Source organism: Pongo abelii, chromosome 9 (genome assembly GCF_028885655.2).
Source record: "Pongo abelii isolate AG06213 chromosome 9, NHGRI_mPonAbe1-v2.0_pri, whole genome shotgun sequence".
Taxonomy (NCBI): Eukaryota; Metazoa; Chordata; class Mammalia; order Primates; family Hominidae; genus Pongo; species Pongo abelii.
Window position 1 is genome coordinate 96145478 of NC_071994.2, and position 21931 is coordinate 96167408.

At 38.8% G+C, this 21931-nt stretch overlaps 1 protein-coding gene across 2 annotated transcripts in view; it reads right to left on the reverse strand.

Moving 5' to 3' along the window:
* Nucleotides 1–21931, reverse strand: part of SLC36A4 (solute carrier family 36 member 4) — a 344024-nt gene that overhangs the window by 92531 nt on the left and 229562 nt on the right. The gene's annotated exons all lie outside the window — the stretch shown is intronic.

The following is a 21931-nucleotide window of genomic DNA, read 5'->3' on the forward strand; positions in this document are numbered from 1 at the left end:
GGGATTACAGGCGTGAGCCCCTGTGCCCAGCAGTCTTTGTTCTTTCTGTTTATTTATTTTGTTTTTGATCATTGATTGGCTAGAGGTCTCTTTGAGATTCTTCCTCTTTGTAATATCCTTGGGCCTTTTTATTTTTCAAATAATTTCTTTATTTTCTACTACAACAAAATATTCTAGTCTTATCTTGTACTTATGTTGTATTTTAGAATCAGCTATTTTTAAAGGGGAATTATCTTTAGACACCAAGATCTAGGTGCTAGGAGTGCTCATTGTAACTAGAGTAGCATTACTTCTAGGCCCTTTCAGCAGAGAGAGCTAGGAAAGATATATACATTTTTATTATTTTTTATTTCTTAGAAAAATCATGATTTTATGCTGACACCTCTAAACTTCCCCCATTCCATAAATTATGTCACCTCTCTCTCATGGTGGGAAACCTGGCTACCAGAAACATTAGTATATTTACTAATTTACTCAGTCCTAAAATGCACACCAAATAATTTCAGAATTGCTAAACCCATATCACTAACAAAACAATATTTGTTTGAACTTCTTTTTGTTTTTAGACTGAGGGTGTACATCTAAGTATTGTGTTCCAAGTGACTTGGATTCGGCCGGGCGCATTGGCTCACACCTGTAATGCCAGCACTTTGGGAGGCCGAGGCGGGCAGATCACGAGGTCAGGAGATCAAGACCATCCTGGCTAACACGGTGAAACCCCGTCTCTACTAAAAATACAAAAAAATTGGCCGGGTGTGGTGGCAGGCCTCTGTAGTCCCAGCTACTCCAGAGGCTGAGGCAGGAGAATGGCGTGAACCCGGAAGGCGGAGCTTGGAGTGACCCACTGTACTCCAGCCTGGGCGACAGAGCGAGGCTCCATCTCAAAAAACAAACAAACAAACAAACAAAAAAACCAAAGTGACTTAGATTCATTCTATTTTTTTCCCTGTAGTTCTGTCATCTATTTGATATACTCTTAATTTTGTATTTTTTATTCAATTCTAGGCTTCTTTCCTCAGACTTGATTAAATGTTTTAAATATGAAAACACTAGCATGCTTCCAACAGTCAAAACTATATATATATATATATATATATATATATATATATAGAAAAAAAATGGTATACTCAGAGAAGTGTGTCACTCTTTTTCCTGTTCTTTGTACCCCATCGTATGTAAACAATTCTATCAGTTTCTGGTTTATCTTTCCTAAGTTTTTTGTTTGTTTGTTTCTTTTGCAACAACAACAAAACATGGATATACATGTTTATATTCTTTATTTCCTTCTCTTTGTTACCAAATAGTCAGCATAATAAATTCTTTTTTGCCTATGTAATTTGATCCAGAAAGGCTCTGTAACAAGTATAATTTGAGGGCGTGGCACAGTGGCTGATGGTTGTAATCTCAGCCCTTGGGGGGGCCAAGGCTGAAGGATTGCTTGAGGCTAGGAATTCAAGACCAGCCTGGGCAATATAGTGAGCTCTCATCTCTACTAAAAAAAAATATATATATATATATATATATATATATATATATAATTTGAAGCTTCTACCTGTTTCTAAGGGTGGGAAGCCAAGAAAAACAACTTCATGGAACTTTTTGAGAATGGAAAACACGATCTAGGCCAGTGGTTCTCAAAGTGTGATCATTGAACCAGCTTCATCACAGTACTTGGGAACTCGTTAGAAATGCAAATTTTCTGTCTCCATCCCAGACCTATTGAATCAGAAACTCTGGGTCCCAGCAACCTGACATTTAATAAGACTTTTAGATAATTCTGATATATGCTAAAGTTTGAGAATCAGTGGTCTAGGGTAGTGTACGAAGGAGGAAGTAGAGAGAATAATACCTACATTTCATTGAGTGTTTACTTTGTATAGGACAGATGTAAGCATCTTATTTATTTGTATTTATCATATAATCCTCACAAGGGCCCCAGCCAATAGGGGCTACAACCATTCCAAGTTTACAGATGGTGAAACTGGTACTGAGAGGATGAGCAACTTCTTAAAACCACACAGCTAGTAAGCAATGAAGGCTAGATTTGAACCAAGGTAGGCTGGTTTTAAAATCCATGAGCTTAACCATTGCTGTATGCTAATTCTACCTTAGCAACAGATAAAAAGGAGCTAAATTTCCCTTCATGATAGAATTACAGGTTAGCTACCTGGAGGGGGGCAGTGGGGACAGTCAATGAGTGTCTCTGGACTGAGAAAGTTGACAGAAGTGTTTGGCTAGAAGGAAATAAAACAAGTCCCAGGAAATGATGGCTTTGTGAGAAAGCTGGGAATGTCACCAGCAAGACAGTCGCTGTGGTAGAGACAGCTGAGGGCCTTTGGCCAGTGCCTTCTGCTATTTGATTTCGTTGTTTCCCATCTTTTTTATTTATTTATTTATTTTTTGACACAGCCCCTCATCATCATCCCCTAACCTTCAGTAAGAGTTTGCTACACATAACAGCAATGTGTTATGGTGCTTTGAGACTTGCAGGTAGAGGGATGGGGTCCTGGTGTATGGACAGCAGTGTGGATAAAGCTCAGTAGCTGCAAGAAACCAGGCAGTGAGCAGGGATAAAGAATTCACTGGGCAAAGGAACTTAGATCCAAGTCTTCCTGGAGGGTATTTAGTGAAGCCATGAGACTCGCCAAAGGTATGATGAGACAGGTATCATGCAGATATCATTTCCAAGGCCTGAGCACTGGCAGACAGAGGTAAAGGCAGAGAGCAAAAGGAAAACAGGGTGTGGGGGTCCCCATATTTCTCATCTGGACTGTACTGGGAACAACTCACTAGGTCGGTAAAAGATTTACAGCCCTTGCTCATTTTGGTCTCTGGGGCAGCTCTTACAGATCTAACGGTGTGGTTTGGTCCAGCAGAGAGAGGCCCTGAGGTTTAGCTTTTCTTAGTCCCTTCAGTTCACAAGTTGAATAGGTGTGGAGTAGAAAGTCAGTAGCTCTGCTACTGGCTCAGCCATTGCAGAGTGAGGTGACTCTCACAGTAGAGGTTAGGAGCAGATTGTCAAGCCAACAGACTGGAGAACAAATGTGGCAGATACCGAGGTTTTGCAGCTAGCAGATGCAGGCAGGGGACCAAGCCAGCCAAGGGTCAATCCCAGGATCTGACAGAGCCAAGAGAGGGTCTGAGTGACACTAGCACAGATTTTACCAGCACATAGCAGGACAAGAGGCACTTCTCTGGAGACCAGAAGACAGAGAGGACACATTAGAGGACCCCAACTCTTCCCTTGTGCCTCATGTCCTGGAAATGACACCTCCTCCCTGCAACCCCCTACTATCCCCCCATAAACCGATATGCTAGTTTTGGAACCAAAACAGAAGGAGGGGAGGGCTGCAATAAACATACGTGTGCATGTGTCTTTATAGCAGCATGATTTATAGTCCTTTGGGTATATACCCAGTAATGGGATGGCTGGGTCAATAGCAAAGACTTGGAACCAACCCAAATGTCCAACAATGACAGACTGGATTAAGAAAATGTGGCACATATACACCATGGAATACTATGCAGCCATAAAAAATGATGAGTTCATGTCCTTTGTAGGGACATGGATGAAATTGGAAATCATCATTCTCAGTAAACTATCGCAAGGACAAAAAACCAAACACCACATATTCTCACTCATACGTGGGAATTGAACAATGAGAACACGTGGACACAGGAAGGGGAATGTCACACTCTGGGGACTGTTGTGGGGTGGGGGGAGGGGGGGAGGGATAACATTAGGAGATATACCTAATGCTAAATGACGAGTTAATGGGTACAGCACACCAGCATGGCACGTGTATACATATGTAACTAACCTGCACATTGTGCACACGTACCCTAAAACTTAAAGTATAATAATAATAAAATAAAATAAAATAAAATAAAAAGAAGGAGGGGAGGGCAACCTGAAAAGCTGAACATTTTGCTGGGGATTCTGAGCATTGCCTGATTGAGAATTGTATAAAATATTGGATTGAATGGAGTTTAATGACATTGGACATTAGTTAATTTTCCCACTAGCAGTTGAGGGTTCATGAGGACAAGAGGATAACAACAATATTAAACATTTTCTTTTTTCCTGTGTCCTTAACGAGAGTTTAATGTTGCCACATACACACTGTATTAGTCCACTCTCGCACTGCTATAAAGAACTATCTGAAACTGGGGAATTTATGAAGAAAAGATGTTTAATTGACTCACAGTTCCACAGGCTGTACAGGAGGCATGGCTGGGGAGGCCTCAGGATACTTAAAATTATGGCAGAAAGCATCTTCTTCACAAGGTGGCAGAAGAGAAAAAGAGTGAAGGGGGAAGTGCTACACACTTTCAAACAACCAGATATCTTGAGAATTCACTCACTATCATGAGAACAGCAAGGGAACATCTGCCCCCATGATTCAATCACCTCCCACCAGGTCCCTCCACCAACACTGGGAATTACAACTGGACATGAGATTTGGGTGAGGACAGAGCCAAACCATATCACACACACATAGTTATTCATATGATTAGTTTTAAAACTCCTACCTTCCTCACTAGACTGTAAACTCCTAAGGGCTGGGACTGCCATTTTACTCCCTGCTCTAGCCCCAGTGCAGGAAAGCAGGGATATATCTGCCTTAATATCTGTGGTATCTCCAGCACTGAGAACAGCTCCTGGCATATTGTAGGCACTCAATCAATATTTTTGATGTTGAATTTTGCTCATAACTGCTTTTGAATGAATTAATCAGTGAAAGAAATGAGACAATCAAGTGAAAGGAATACTAGTCAGTGGTTTCCCTGGATTAACAAGGAGAGGCAGTGAGGATTTCACAATGTAAAAGTACATTTCTATGGAATCATTATTTTATACATTTTCAGACATATTGGACATAATAATACTTTGCATGTGTGTAGTGCTTTAGGGTTCACAAAGGGCATATTGTACCATTCCGCATATTGTACCATTTGATTCTTCAACAGCCCTGTAAGATAGGTCAGGTATATTAATATTTATTTTGTAGATCAGCTAACTGAGGTTCAAAGAGATTAATCAACTAACCAAAGGTGTAATGCATAGGAATCAGCAAACCCAGGGTTATAATCTAGATTTTCTTGCCCCCAGTTCATTGAGCCACACAGTAACGGCCAGATAGAAGTTTGGGGGACTGGCTAGGAGACCAGTGAGGAAGGTGCCCTGAGTGCTGGTTATTATTCCTTTCCACGATGCTGATCAGAATTCACCAGCATTTAAAGCTCCCTGGAGAGAAGTAGGGTCGCTAAAGAGGGGAATATTTCAGCTAAAGCATTTCCCTCCTGTGCTGAGGTGAGTGCAGGCTTCATGCTTACCCCAGGTGGCTCTTCCAGGGCAATGGGAGGGGTGGGGTAGGGGCTGGATTCCTCCTCTCCAACCCACACACAAGGAAAAGAATGTGACTCAATTCCTCTGTGTCCCCAAAATTATGCCATGAAAGTGAGGTTCGGTTTCCTTCGCTAGCCTGCACTTTTAAGAGAAGACTTCATGCCCTTACTTTGCAGTAGGGACTGAGGGCTGCCTGAGCAAGGAGGACTGTGACAGCATTGAGAGACCTTTCCTTCAAAGAGGAGGCTGCATTGCTAGTGCTTTCACCAGCCTGAAGCTGAGAACCAAAGCGGGCATCAGTGTCCTGTCCAATCCTGGCACTACCCAGACTGCCCTCAGAGGGGCAGTGTAGCCTTAATTAGCGGATGCTCAGCAACTGGCTGCCTGGAGGACACAGTAGTGACACTGCTTAACTAGAATGCAGCATCCAGCCTGCACCCTTTACAGATGAACACTGGCATTTCTACCATATAACGCAATTAGATCTCCCATCATTCATCATTCATTCATTCATTCAATTTTTGTGTTGCTTAGCAGCTATGCATTGAAAGCCTACTAAGTGTAGGAGCTCTACCAGAGGTGCTGAGGATACAAAGATTTTTTTTTTTTTTAATAATTTACATGATGCTCTAAGACCTCTGGGAGCTCAATGCTTAGTGAGAGAGAGATTTGAAAATAGCAAATACTATGTAACTGGGGTAAGTGCTTAGCATAGCAGTGGTGGGAAGGAAGTGTTGCATGATGCAGGACAGGATCCTTCAGGTCTCAGCTTAACTGTGACTTCTGCAGGGATGCTGTCTTTGTCTCCTAGACTAGATTATGTAACCCCTTTTTTCTGGTGTCTCAGATCCCTGTCTTTCTCCTGTTCTAACACTCAGCACTCTGGTTATTCCTTGTTTAATTGTCTATATGTCCATTATAGATGTAACAAGCTACTCAAAAACAAGATCCATCTCTTTATTATTCTCCCCTATATCCCCAACACCTACTAGAAAGTCTGGCTCACAGTAAGTGCTCAACAAATGCTTGTTGAATGAAGATTAACAGATGTACAATCATTCCATGACATCTCAAGTATAAGAAACATTGTATGTCTTTATTTTTCTATATCAAATCAAATCTTAATTTGCCAAGATTAGTAACAATTCCAATATTCGCTTTTTAAATTTTCTTCAATCTCCTATGGATCATACTAAAATCCCAGTAGGTAAGCAGTTGACGAAAATGGAAGTGAAAGGTCTCTGTCCCTTACATCTGCCTCTTGGGCAGCACAGGCTGAACTCTAGTCTATTGCCACCAGTCAGGTTTCTTGCGCCAGGCGGGTTATAGTTATACCTCTCACAGCAATCGCTCTACCCCTACCAGCACCACCACCCTCATCTAAGTTGTGTCCTTCTCTTGTGATGCTTGCAAGCAGTGCACAGGTGCAAAGTGATACCCAGAACACACTGAACATCCCACCCTTCCCAGTCCCTGGGAAGTCACCTCCAGGATGGGGCCACTCCCCACTTTCCCACCAAGCATCATCCTCCTTCTCCTTGGAAAACTGTCCAAAGCACCTTGGTGGCTCTCCTTGCTATTATCTTGGAAGGAGGCGGTAAAGACACTTTCCAAGTTAATACTGATAAATTCACAGCTTTGAAAAGACAATATATCATTTAATTCTCAACAACTCTCCCTGTTACTAAATAAATGAATATGTTATTTTGTGGAGGAATCTTTTAAAGGACATTCCATCTCCCTGTTTGAGGTAATGGAACTTCTATACATCAACGAGCATCCATTATTTCTGAGCTAGTAACTTCCTTTGAGTCCCAGAAAAGAATACCTACATGCTTGTGAGAATTAATGGAGATAATGTCTTTGACTGCACATTCAGAACTAGAAGTACTATACAAATGTAGAGTATTGTTGTCATCAGCTAATGATTTCTATAGTCTGCAGCCAGCAGAGAGACGACATGATAAATAACCTTCTTGGGGTCTGTTCCGATTATCCCATGACAGCTTTCCCCCGCTCCCCGCAAACAGTCCTTCAGACATCCATTATTCTAGAATGCTTTTAACTCCCTAAAAAATCCATGTGTCGGTGTTGCTTTCTTTTTCTCTCTTTCTTACTGATTCCTAATTCAAACCTGAGACTGAGGTACTCAAGCCCAAACCACTTGTAAGGGGAATAGATTTTACTGTCCCTTTTAATCCTAAAATTCCTTGACTTCTCAAAGCTCTTATATGTGAATGAAAGCAAATCCGTTGTCTCTCCTCTTTTCATTCATTCACTCATTTGGATAATATTTATTTAGCACCTATTCTGTGTAAGTCACCATTTTATGCATTTCTCCTGTTTATAATTGCCTACACACACACCTATTTGACATTTCTACTAACGCCTGAAATTTAGCACAGTGTTTGAGCTTGCAGTGCTCTCCCACAACTACCACTGTCAATTCTTCCCTCCGAGCCCCACCCACCGGCTACTTCATGTTTTTCTCTGCTTTATCTTGGTGTCCTTGGATGCCTTACTGCTAATGTGTCTCCACTTCTATGTCAAGGCTCTTGCCTGTTACAGTGTTTATTGTGTTTATATTGTTTGTTCAAGGAGAACATTCAGAAACCCTGAGATAAAATAGTGAGAAACAACGCATTGAGATAAGTGATGGGATTAAAAACCCAGGGAGGTACAAAATAAAATTAAAATGTTTATCTCTGAAAGTGGGACCTGCTTTGTTTCATTTCTAGCCAAAGAAATACCAGTCGTGACTTATCTAAGCAGAGAGTTAAATCTGGGGCAAATACTCAGGCTTAATGTACACTTCTACATTGTGTGTATAAAGGCACAGTTTCATTCATTTTGAAGAAAGGCGGATCCACCAATATGCTATTTGTACTGTACTCCTCTTGATATCATTCAAATCACTCCTCGCTTGTTTGTCTGGTAACTGACCTGCCCCTTTTGTTGAATGTCTGACTCCCAATTCACATGGTTTGGTGGGAGTGGTCACTTTATAGAATGTGATCCTGTTCTCTAGTCACAGCTTTTATGGACAGGAAAGGTATCTGGCCTGGGAACTTTGGAACTAGGCCTAGGAAGGAAGAGAATGGTTTCCCCTGCTTTCCTATAAAACATGTGAGCAGTAGACAGCGATGCTCTGGTATACAGATTGTGAGAGCAGAAAATAATGCAGATGTAGTCGTTGACACATGTTGAGCCCCCAGCATGGGACAAGCACAGCTGGGAGTTCTTGACAAGTATTACATTGTGACTTTTCAGGTGCATTTCATAGAAGAGGGCCTGAGGCACAGAGAGGTTCAGGAAGCTGCCCAGAGTAAAACAGAAGTTAATGGATTTGAGAAATCAACCCAGGGATTCTGGCTCCAGCATCTGTGCATGTAACTACTGTGCCCCATAAACTCTCATCCCCAGATACCAGCTTTCTGGGGCTTAATCCCACCAGTCTCTGGCCAATTTTTCATCATCTGATTATGGCCTCACTTTGCTTGGAACTGTCTTTCTTCTTCAAACTTTGGCTTTTCCCATTTGAAGTGTGATTTTGTCCCTCCCCACATATACATTAACACAATCTCCAGCTACCCAGGGAGAAAAACCTTCCTGGTTCCGCGTGACCCCCAGGAATGGCGAGGAGCAACTCCCCTGTGAAAGTGGGACCTAAATAAAACCTTGGTAAATGCAGCAAATGGATAACTTTTATTAAGAAAAACTCTTTTTTTGTGAAAATGGTGCATAAATCCTAAGTGTATAGTTCAATAGATATCACAAAATGAACACAGCTGTGAAACCAAGTCAAGATATAGAATGTTACCAGCACCTCAGAAGACCCCCTCATGCCCTCTGCCAAACACTCTCCCTCTCTCCCATCCCAAAGTGAACCACTTCAAAACTCTGCATTAACTTTCTCTAGTTTTGAACTTTATGTAAATGGAACCCATTATGCATTCTTGCTTATCTGGATTCTTGTGCTTATTGTTAGCTTGTGAGATTCATCCAAGTGGTTCAGTGTAGCTGTGTTTTGTCAGCTTTCATGATGTATAGCATCCTGTTGTAGGAATATACCACAATATATTGATCCATTCTCCTGTTGATGGACATTTAGGTTGTTTCCAATTTGAAGCTATTATGAATGGTGCTACCATGAATGTTATCCTCCATGTCTTTTGGTGAACAAGCGTGTAATTTGTGTTGGGTATATACCTGGGAGTATAAAAGGAGAACTTTTAACCTACAGAACAGGGATTTATGCAGGGATGGTGAATGGGATATACTTGATGGTGAGATCATAGCGAAAACAAGTTCTGACCAAGGAGGATATCTTCAGGCTATTGCTCCAAAGAGAGATTTTTTTTTCTTCCATTTAATTCAGGGAAGCTTATAAAAGCCCCCTTGGAAAAAAACGATCTTTGCAGAAGGTGTTCATGAGCAGAGAGCATTTTCTTTCAGAGTACAGTCATACTTGAGGGACACTATACCTGCCATTATGTGGGTTTCTCTCATAGTGAATAGGAACAGAAATAAAGGAATAGAAGTGCACGTGATGGAATGTGTGTGGTTACCATGCAAAGGTTTGAAATTTCAGCCATCTTAAGTCTGAGAACTCTACAAACCAGCCTAATTACAGGGAAGCAATTCATCTGCAGTGGAATGCTGAGGACTAAGCTAGAGCAGCACTTTGAGTGAAACAAAGAAGTATAACATCTAACAGCAGGATAGGAGAAATGAAAAATTCCAGAAAAGTACCAGCACAGGCAGAATGCTAGACATTCTGGCTAAGGCATTCCCCAGGTTTCGCTCATCAGAATGCAATGTCCATGAAGGCAGGGACTTTATCTCTCCAATCAACATGGTAACCCCAGCATTTAGTCAGGGCTTGGCATAGAAAGGGAGCTTAATATTTATTGAGTGAAACATGAATAGTATGTTGGTTCAGAAGGGATGATTATACCAAAACCATAGCTAATCACTTACAGTGCATGTCTTTATGTTTAAGTATTAGTAAGTACTCTATAATTCATATTGAAGGATAAAATGAATATGCCAATGATTGATACTTGTTATATTAGGTAGGTTACTAACTCAACTAGCAGAAAACTTCTGAATCTGCTTCTTTCTATCAGACTCTGTGTAATCTTCTAAAGGTAGACGACTTTGAATAGCAGGCTTGTTTTCTTTTCCTTCTGTGGTTTATAAATAACTGATTGCTCCTGAATAGCACTGTTAGTTTCAACATTTCCTGGTTGGAACCACTTCCACTGATAAGGGAAAACCAGAAGAACTTTCTTCTGAAAACTTAATTTTTAGTCATAGAATCTTGAATGATTAAAGAAAATACAAGGCCCTCGATAATATAATTTTTATAATGTTGTTTTTCTTCTTTTTGCTTTTTTACTTTCTTTCTTTTGGTGAAGGGGTATATAATAGGGAGAATATATGGCTGTTAGGAAAAGATTGGAAATAGTATAATTTTGTATCCTGTAAAATTTTTCAGTATTCCTCTGGCAAGATGATCTCTGCCAGACTCTCTCTATATATGTTTTAAATTATCTCAGTGTTCTAGGTGTTATAGGTCAGAGGAATGTGTTCTTATGACATAGATACTTCATTCTCCAATGAGGGGCTGCTATCTTTCTTCTGGGATTATCACACTGATTGAATATAAATCTGTACTAGTCAGGGATATTGCTGCCATCACGTGGATATGATCTCACTAAGAATGAAACCAACGTAGAAGAAAGCAAAGATAAGAGAGGGGAGAGCAAGCACACAAGTGGTATTGTGTATGTAGCACTATTCAGCTATAAAAAAAAAAGGATGACATCCAGTCATTTGAAATAATAGAAATGGAACTGGAGATCATTGCATTTAGTGAAATAAGCCAGATACAGAAAGACAAACATCTCAGGTTCTCACTTACTTGTGGGATCTAAAAATCAAAACAATTGAACTCATGGACATGGAGAGTAGAAGGATGGTTACCAGATGCTGGGGAGGATAGTGGCAGGCTGGCAGGGAGGTGGGATAGTTAATGAATAATAAAAAAAAAAGAATGAATGAATATGACCTACTATTTGATAGCCCAAATGGGTGACTATAGTCAATAACTTAGTTGTACATTTTAAATAACTTAAAGAGTGTAATTGGATTATTTGTAACTCAAAGGATAAATGGTTGAGGCAATGGATACCCCAATTTCCATAATGTGCTTATTTCACATTGCATGCCTGTATCAAAACATCTCATGTACCCTATAAATACATATACCAACTATGTACCCACAAAAATTTTAAAAACTAAAAAAATTAAAATAAAAAAGTAGTATTGATTGACATCCTAGATGAAGCTACACCTGGATTCAGCTGTGTCTGTTCCTCCTTAACTTACCAGTTTCATGTGCAAAACAGTTTGAACTAGGTTTCCTGATGCTTGTCTGCAAAAGATTATTCACTGATATAGAGAGATATGTTACTTGTTGAAGTGAAGAGTGAAGATTTGTTCTACATCCTATTCTCTTACCTCCTGTGCTGCACTGAAGGAAGGGGCAGAGCTGGAAATGAATGTGGTAAAATACACAAGATTAAAATTATTGTACAAAAATAAAATAGATTTGAGGACCAGAGGAATGTCCAATGCTTATGATGAATCTTAGATAAATAATGGCTGCTAGACAAATAAAAAGGACAATATTCTGAAAGAAAAATGTCATTTTATTCCTTCTACATGTACACAGACATCGCTTTGCATCACAGCCTTTTTCATCTAATGTGGCAACATCTGTGTCTCTCTAATGTATTTGCGTGAAGTTCTCAGGATAGAGATGTTACTATGGCCAGGTGATATAAATCAATGATTCTTAACTTGGGTACTGTATACTATGCAGAGAGGGCTTAAAAATGTTGCCTGGAGTTGGCTGGGCGCGGTGGCTCACGCCTGTAATCCCAGCACTTTGTGAGGCCGAGACGGGCAGATCACGAGGTCAGGAGATCGAGACCATCCTGGCTAACAAGGTGAAACCCCGTCTCCACTAAAAATACAAAAAATTAGCCAGGCATGGTGGTGGGCACCTGTAGTCCCAGCTACTCAGGAGGCTGAGGCAGGAGAATGGCGTGAACCCGGGAGATGGAGCTTGCAGTGAGCCAAGATCGTGCCACTGCACTCCAGCCTGGGCAACAGAGTGAGACTCCGCCTCAAAAAAAAAAAAAAAAATTGCCTGGAGTCTATGAACCAATAGGCATTGTGTCAGGCTAGAAGTAGATCTCAATAAAGCTTTGTGATTGAATGAATGAATATACACATAAGGCATTGCCAACGACATTACAAATGAAATACTTGACACATACGAATACATTCTTTTATTTTACAAGTAGAAAGATGTGTTGTAATTAATAAAATAATAAAATAAAAATTCACTAAAGAACCTTACTGATTTAATAAAAGCTTCTCCCATCTCAATTAATAGACACTCAAGTAATAGCTACCAAAATAATTGCTGGTGTTTGACACTTTTCATGTTAAAAATGCAACATCAAACTTGAAAAGTTTGGAAACCACCATACAGATTATAAGTTTCTTGAAGTCAGAAACACATCCCCCAGCACTCCTACTATAGTGTTTCGCATGTACTCAAAATTATATAATACACAGAATACAAGGCTGACTATAAATCATATTACAGGAGAACACTCACTTCCCCTACCATTTTAAATTTATGATTGAAAACATCATTTTATTATTACATATAATCTATATTCATGTACATTTTTATATATGTTTATAAAGTGGACATCATAGTGTCATTTGCAGGATAAAAAATAGAACATTGCCAGTTCCAAAGCCTCTGACCAAATGTGTCTTGCCCTGATCACAAACCTTCCTTTTTCCCAAAGGTAACTGTTATCCTATCTTTAATGATAATGGTATCCTTGCTTTTAAAATTGTTTAACCATTTATATATGCATCCCTAAACGAGGTAGTTTAGTTTTGCCCACTTTTGAACTCTATTTAAATGGAATGTACTATATGCATTCTTTTGTGTCCTGTTTTTGGCTTAGTATTTTTTGTTTGATTCATTCATGCTGTTGTATATGGCTACAGTTTGTTGTGTTTTATTATATTTGCAGTAATATTCCATTGTATTTCTATGCTACAATTTATCCATTCTACTGTAGATGGACATTTCAGTAGTTTTCAGTTTGGACTAACAGTTTTACCAGAAGCATTAAGTTACGTTTCGTGTAACCAGCAGTATGTTTCATTTTAAATTTATCAGCTGATTTTGTGCTTCCATGTGTCCTACCTATCCTCTTTATTATTCCCCTTTATCTTTTTTTGGATTATTTTTTATCATTCTATTTTTCCTTCTACTAGTTTAGAATATATACCTGCTATTCCTTTCCTTTAGTGGTTCCTTAAATTATAACTTTATGCTTAAGTTATCAAATCCCCAAATTAATCAATACTTTGCTGCACCAAGGACAATGTTAGAACCTTAGAACATTTAACTCAATTTTCTCACCCAATCAACTTACATGTTATTATTGTCATGTATTTTAATGTATGAGTACTATTTGAATATACTCGTTTATCACTTTATTTGTTCTTAATTTCTTCTTGCTTCTCAGACCTTCCATTTGATATTGCTTCTCTTCTGCCTGAAGTATATTGTTTAGAATTTCCTTTAGTGAGAGTCTGGTTGTGTTAAACACTAACAGATTTTCTTAGTTAAAAATATTTGTTTTCTCTTCATTTTAAAAACCAAATATTAACTGGGTATAATATCTAGATTGGCTGTTATTTTCAACACATTGAAGAAATTCTGTCTTCCATTTTTGTGGCTAGAAGACACCTTTTGGTCCAATTGTTGTTCTTTTAAAGGTAATACTTTATCTCTGTCTGCTTTTAAGATTTTTTTTTCCTATCTCCGGTACTCCATTGTTTCAGTGTGATTTGTCTATGATGAAATTTTTTTTATCTTTCTCGAGATTGTTTATGCTTCTTGCAACTGTGTATTATTTTCTTTAGTTTTAAAAAACAACTCTAGCTATTAACTCTTTAAATATTGCTCATGGCCCCGCTTTCTGGCTCCTTTTTCTAGGACTTTAAATGTATCTTAGACTTTCTCACTCTACTCTTCATGTCTCTCAACCTCTTTTTTATGTTTTCTATCTTTTTGTCTCTGTATGCTTCATCCTCATTAATTTCTTCAAATTATCTTCCAGTTTACAAATGTCATCTTCAACTGTTTTCAATCTGTTGTGAAATCCACACATTGAGTTTCTAATATCAGACTATTTTTTCTAGAAATTCTATTTAGTTCTTGTTCAAATATGTTACATTATTCTTCATAGTTTCTGCTCCCTGAAGATGTTTTCAAACTTGCCCTTGTATTTCTTCAAAAATCGTTAGCATAGTTTTGTGATCTCTGTCTGATAAGTTCAATATCTGAAATCCATGTGGGTCTGTTTCCCTCTGCTGCGTCTAATTCATAGGGCCTTGTTTCCTTAGATATTAATTTTTTTTTACTCCATGCTGAACATTCTTCTTGAAAAATTATTTGTGGAGATTCTTTGAGACTAGGTTAAAGATGTCTTCCTCCAGAGAATATGTGAAATTGCTCTTTCCTGGTGGCTAGGGATTTACTAGCACGGGACTACTTTTATTTTTTGTTGCTAAATCATAGTTATAAATATTTATGGGGTATAATATGATATTTTGATATATGAATACAAAGTTGCATTATTAAATCAAGCTAATTAACATATCTATTGCCTTGCTTACCTATCACTGTTTTATAGTGAGACATTTCAAATTTATTCTCTTTGTTATTTTAAAATATATTACATTATTATTGACTATAGTCAACCTGGAGTGAAATAAATCTCAAAATCTATTCCTTCTGTATCTGAAACTTTGTACCTTTTGATTAACAACTCCTCATTCCTCTGTCTGAAACTTTGTACCCTTTGATCAGCAACTCCTGATTTCCTCCCTCCTCAGCCTCCCTCTCCACCCACCCCCCCAGCCTTTGGTAACTATCATTCTACTCTCTACTTCCATGAATTTAACTTTACTAGATCCCACATATAAGTGATCATGTGGTATTTGTCTTTCTGTGCCCACCTTATTTCACTTGGCATAATGGCCTTCAGATTCATTTATGTTGTTGCAAATGACAGGATTTCCTCCCTTTTAAGGCTGAATACTATTCCACTGTGTACATATACCACATTTTCTTTATCCATTTATTCACTGATGGACACATATTGTTTCCACATCTTGGCTATTGTGAATAATGCTACAATGAACATGGGAATGCAGATATCTCTTTGATATGATTATTTCAATTCCTCTGGATATATAGCCAGAAGTGGATTACTGGGTCATATGGTAGTTGTAGTTTTAGCTTTTTAAAGAACCTCTGTACTATTTTCCACAATGGCTTATATTATTTTACATCCCCACCAACAATATATAAGAGTTCTCTTCTCAGGTATTCAAATAGGAAAGGAGGAAGTCAAGTTGTCTCTGCTTGCAGATGACGTGATTGTATATTTAGAAAACCCCACCATCTCAGCCCAGAATCTCTTTAACCTGATAAGCAATTTCGGCAAAGTCTCAGGATACAAAATCAATGTGCAAAAATCACAAGCATTCCTATACACCAATAACAGAAAAACAGAGAGCCAAATCAGGAGTGAACTCCTATTTACAATTGCTACAAAGAGAATAAAATACCTAGGAATACAACTTACAAGGGATGGGAAGGACCTCTTCAAGGAGAACTACAAATCACTGCTCAAGGAAATAAGAGACGACACAAATAAATGGAAAAACATTCCATGCCCATGGATAGGAAGAATCAATATCGTGAAAATGGCCATACTGCCCAAAGTAATTTATAGGTTCAATGCTATCCCCATCAAGTTACCACTGACTTTCTTCATAGAATTGGAAAAAGCTACTTTAAACTTCATATGGAACCAAAAAAAAAAAAAAGCCCACATAGCCAAAACAATCCTAAGCAAAAAGAACAAAGCTGGAGGCATCATGCTATACTATACCTGCCTTCAAACTATACTACAAGGCTACAGTAACCAAAACAGCATGGTATTGGTACCAAAACAGATATATTGACCAATGGAACAGAACAGAGCCCTCAGAAATAACACCGCACATCTATAACCATCTGATCTTTGACAAACCTGACAAAAACAAGCAATGGGGAAAGGATTCCCTATTTAATAAATGGTGTTTGAAAAACTGACTAGCCATATACAGAAAACTGAAACTGGACCCCTTCCTTACACCCTATACAAAAATTAACTCAAGATGGATTAAAGACTTAAACATAACACCTAAAACCATAAAAATCCTAGAAGAAAACCTAGGCATTACCATTCAAGACATAGGCATGCATAAAGATTTCATGTCTAAAACACCAAAAGCAATGGCAACAAAAGCCAAAATTGACAAATGGAATCTAATTTAACCAAAGAGCCTCTGCACAGCAAAAGAAACTAGCATCAGAGTGAGCAGGCAACCTACAGAATGGGAGAAAATTTTTGCAATCTACCCATCTGACAAAGGGCTGATATCTAGAATCTACAAAGAACTTAAGCAAATTTACAAGAAAAAAAACAACCCCATCAAAAAGTGGGCAAAGGATATGAACAGACACTTCTCAAAAGAAGACATTTATGCAGCCAACAAACATATGAAAAAATGCTCATCACCACTGGTCATTAGAGAAATGCAAATCAAAACCACAATGAGATAAATCAAAACCACAATGAGATACTATCTCACGCCAGTTAGAATGGTGATCATTAAAAAGTCAGGAAACAACAGATGCTGGCATGGATGTGGATAAATAGGAATGCTTTTACATTGTTGGTGGGAGTGTAAATTAGTTCAACCATTGTGGAAGACAGTGTGGCAATTCCTCAAGGATCTAGAACTGGAAATACCATTTGTCCCAGCAATCCCATTACCAGGTATATACTGAAAGGAATGTAAATCATTCTACCATAAAGACACACGCACACTTAGGTTTATTGCAGCACTATTCACAACAGCAAAGACTTGGAACCAACCCAAATGTCCATCAATGAGAGACTGAATGAAGAAAATGTGGCACGTATACACCATGGAATACTATGCAGCCATAAAAAAGGATGAGTTCATGTACTTTGCAGGGACATGAATGAAGCTGGAAACCATCATTCTCAGCAAACTAACACAAGAACAGAAAACCAAACACTGCATGTTCTCACTCATAAGTTGGAGTTGAACAATGTGAACACATGGACACAGGGAGGGGAACATCACACACTGGGGCCTGTTCGGGGTAGGGGGCTAGGGGAGGGATAGCATTAGGAGAAATACCTAATGTAGATGACAGGTTGATGGGTGTAGCAAACCACCAGGGCACGTGTATACATAGTGCACATGTACCCTGGAACTTAAAGTGTATTTAAAAAAGAGTCCCCATTTCTTCACATCCTTTCTAACACTTGTCTTTCCTTTTCTTTCCTTTCTTTTTTCTTTTTTTTGATAAAAGCCATTTTAATAGGTGTGAGATGATATCTAATTGTGGTTTTAATTTGCATTTTCCTAATTATTAATGATAACTGAGCATTTTCATGTACCTATCAGCCATTTGTATGTTCTCTTTTGAGTAATGTCTATTTAGTCTTTTGCCTGTTTTTTTTAAATCAGGTTATTTGTTTTCTTGCTATTGAGTCATTTGAGTTCTTTACATATTTTGAATATTAAGCCTTATCAAATGTATGGTTTGCAAATATTTCTTCCCATTCTGTGGGTTGTCTCTTTACTTTGTTAGTTGTTTCCTTTGCTTAGTTTCATACCATCCCATTTGTCTATTTTTGTTTTGTTGCCTGTGCTTTTGGGGGTCTGGGACTACTTTAAACTAAATTCATGTGTTGGGGGTATTTTGTACCTCCTAGTTGAAATAAATTTGGGCTGCAAAACTGTTTGAAGGCCAATTACTCTGGGACTAATTTCTCCTCCCTTTTACCACATATTCACATTCTGATCAGCACCAAGGCAGCCTTCTTTGTAGTCCACAGGGAAAGTGATGAGGATGAATTTGCTGTGGTTTACTCTTATTTTGAAAGTATAAACCTTTGGCATTCCAACTTAATGTTGGAGCAGGTTCCCTTTAAATCCCACATTTTAGGTAGGCTCTGGGCTTTTATTTCTGTTTCCTTCACTCCGTGATACATTAAAAGCAAAGGTCACATTTTTCTGGATTGCCAAAAATCCTTAAGATAGAAGTGGCTTCCAAGTTCTGCCAATCTCTCTGGGTTCCTGTTTTCTCATAGGCTTTTGTCTGGTAATTTTTTATAATCCAGTCAACTCTTTAATTAATTTAAATAACATTTAGCAAGCCATATCTAGCATTTTTATTTTCAGTAGTAAGATTAGTATGAGTAATTTATTCACTGTAAGAGGTTTCAAACATAACGACAAATTTTTTGCAATCTATGGAAGTCCCTTTTTAATATGTATTTGTCAATTTTCCCATCAGGAAATGAAGTCTATTTTTCTACACCTTGAATCTAGGCTTGGCTATGTGGCTTGCTTTGGCCAATGGAATATAAGCAAAAGAAATGGAAGCAGAGACTCAAGAAGGACTTGTGCATTGGAACTTTTCCTCTCTTGGTTCTCTTGGGGACTCTTTGATCACTACCATGTAAATAAGCCTAAGCTAACCTGCTGGATTTTGAGTTACTTCCATCACCTCTGCCAACAGACAGCCATCATCAGATACTTGAGTGAAGAGGCAGCCCAGCCAATACCATGTGGAGAACAGACAAGCCATCCCACCCGAGCCCAGACTGCCGACCCATGGAATTGGGAGCAAATAAGTAATGTAAGTTGCTTAGTTTTAAGATGAGTTGTTATGGAGCAAAAGCTAACTGATATGCCCTCTAGTGTCTGAAAGGGAAGTTCCTACTTATAATTTTTTAAAGTGTTCAATAAGTACCACATTACTACCATAGAAAAATTGAATACATCACAAGAAAATGTTAAGCATATCTAAAGTCCTACTACCCAGAAGTAACCACGTTGATGTTTTGGCATATCAGTCTGAGTCTCTGCATGCACTCTACAGTTGGCCCAAGCCCCATCTACTCTCTATTGTCTTCCTCACTTGGAAGCTCAGTCTCTGAGGCTGTGTATGATATTTCACTCAACTGCTTCCTGCACCTATTTTTGCCTATTGGATTCTATATTCATCTTACCTGGCATCTCTTGGTCTAAATGTTTGTTTAATTAGTAAATAGAACCATAGCCAGCTGTTTGGTACCCCAATCCCTCATTCCTCAGGCTGCATCCTTCTCTTTGAGGGTTGCTTCTTCTTTTTTCTCTCTTTGAAAGCTAAAATTCAGAGTTCCTTTCATCTAGATTTCAATGGCATGAAAATATGGGCTGTGAAGAAGCCCACATACTGTGGTTCACTCTGAGAGACCTGAACCTTTAAGAGACAGCCCTGTCATTTTTTTGATGACTTCTTGGGGATTTATATTATCCCTTGCACGTGCCAACAGAGTTACATGGATATGGTAGGCATCTTCCCAAAACAAAGAAAACTAAGAGAGTAATTTTTTTTTTAACTTTGATGTTTACTTCATGTGATCGTTATTCAGTCCATTATACACTCCAGGTAATTCTGTTAAAAGAAATCTGACTCTGACACCCTGCTTGTTCCTTGACCACCGATGAATCACAAGAGTGGGATTCAGCTTTGTACATGTTACTATTTTAGAACCGGGAAAATATTTCTTAAGCTTCCTTCCATCTGGGCATATTGTTGGGCAAGGCAACACAATCACCATAAAACAGTCCCCTGACCTCTGGCTTTGAAATTGTGTATAGGACGCCAGAAAATACAGAGCTGTTTTTCCTCTGCATTTATATATTCAATTTGAATCATATTATTATAGTCTAAGTACATAATCTATTATTTTCTTTTGCATTCAAGTTGCTTCATCATTGCATGTTTTATTTTCCTCCTGTGACTAGCAGCTGCGTAGTAGAAAGCACCGTTATAGACCATTGGTTTTTCTCAGGACTCTGAAAGACAGAAGTGAGAGAAACCTGAGGGGTCACTGGCAGGAGACTATTGTAATAGTCGAGGTTCGCAGAGTCATAAAGATAGGCCAGGCTTAGAGCAGTGGGAGTGAAAAGAAAGGCAAACATCTATTATGTAATTGAAGGGCAATCAATTAGAAAAATGTTTGAAAGCTGGAAGCCAAGAGGAATTCCTTCAAGCATTGAAAGAGCCTCAGCCAAAGTTTGTTCTCTAGAATCATAGTTTCTTAAAATACGAAACATTTTGGAAATACTGAATTTAGGAAACAGATTGTTGTACTGTAAGTCTTTTCTGAGATTTCAATATGTTCCTGTGTTTTGTGAGTCTGCAAGAGTGAGATAAATTATACCACATTTCCCAAGTTTGCTTGACTATGGAATTCTTTTAGGGGGAACATCTCTTAGCATTACTGTTCTAATACTAAATGGAGTGAAATGCATTTTGAGAAAAAGGAAAACAGTCAAGATGCTGAGGACTTGCTAATGAGGTGCTAGCCTGGACACTGAGAAGAGAATTTTCAGACAATACTTAAGTGCCTCCAGAGAATGGGCTTTTGATACTGTAGTATCTGCCATGAGACAACACCCAGATGTCCCTTCAAGATCAAGGAACCCCCCAGCTTTGGGTAGTGTCACCAGCTGACAGCTTGCCAGCCTTCTCCAGAAATTGCACTCAGTTGAAGGTAGCTGCCTTGCTCAAATGTATGCCCCCACCACACTCAGAAGCAGCCTGTATTTAGTCACTATGGGGATACAAAGGCCTGGTGTCTTGCTTTTATTCATATAATCTCTGAAAGGCCATTCTAGTTCACAGCCAATTTTCAGTCAAGGAACCCACTGGATGAAAGAGAGACCAAGTCCCCATAAGGAAAAAACTTGCAACACTATGGCAAGTATATGAAGGTAATCAGTCTCTCAGCCCTTCCTCAAAGTGACCTATAGCCATTTAGTCTATACTGAAAGGACAATATCCAGATGTTTCAAAGACTGTTGAACACTGAATCTATGTTGACACTGATACCCATATGATCCACTGAAGCCTCTGTTGCAACTATAACACCATGTCTCCTTCATTAGATAGGGGTCATAAGGGGATAAAGTATAAATGGAGTCATGCTGCAGGTCCTGGTTCATTGTGTGTTCACTGGCTCCATGGACCCACCCAGTGGTCATTTCCCCAGTCCCTGAATATAGAATTGAAATTAGTATCTTTGGTAATTGCTTGAACCTTCACATTTGTTCTTTTCTCTGTGAGGTAACAGCTATTGTGGTGGGGAAAGCCAAACAGGAGCCTTTGAAACTTCCTTTCTCTCCACCTAAGATTGTAAAATCAAAACAATATCAGTTGATGAGGAGAATGGCAGAGATTAGTGCTACCCTTAAAGACCTACAGGATACAGAGCTCTCCATCATATCCTCATTCATTTAATTCACTAGTCTGTTCCCTATAAAAAA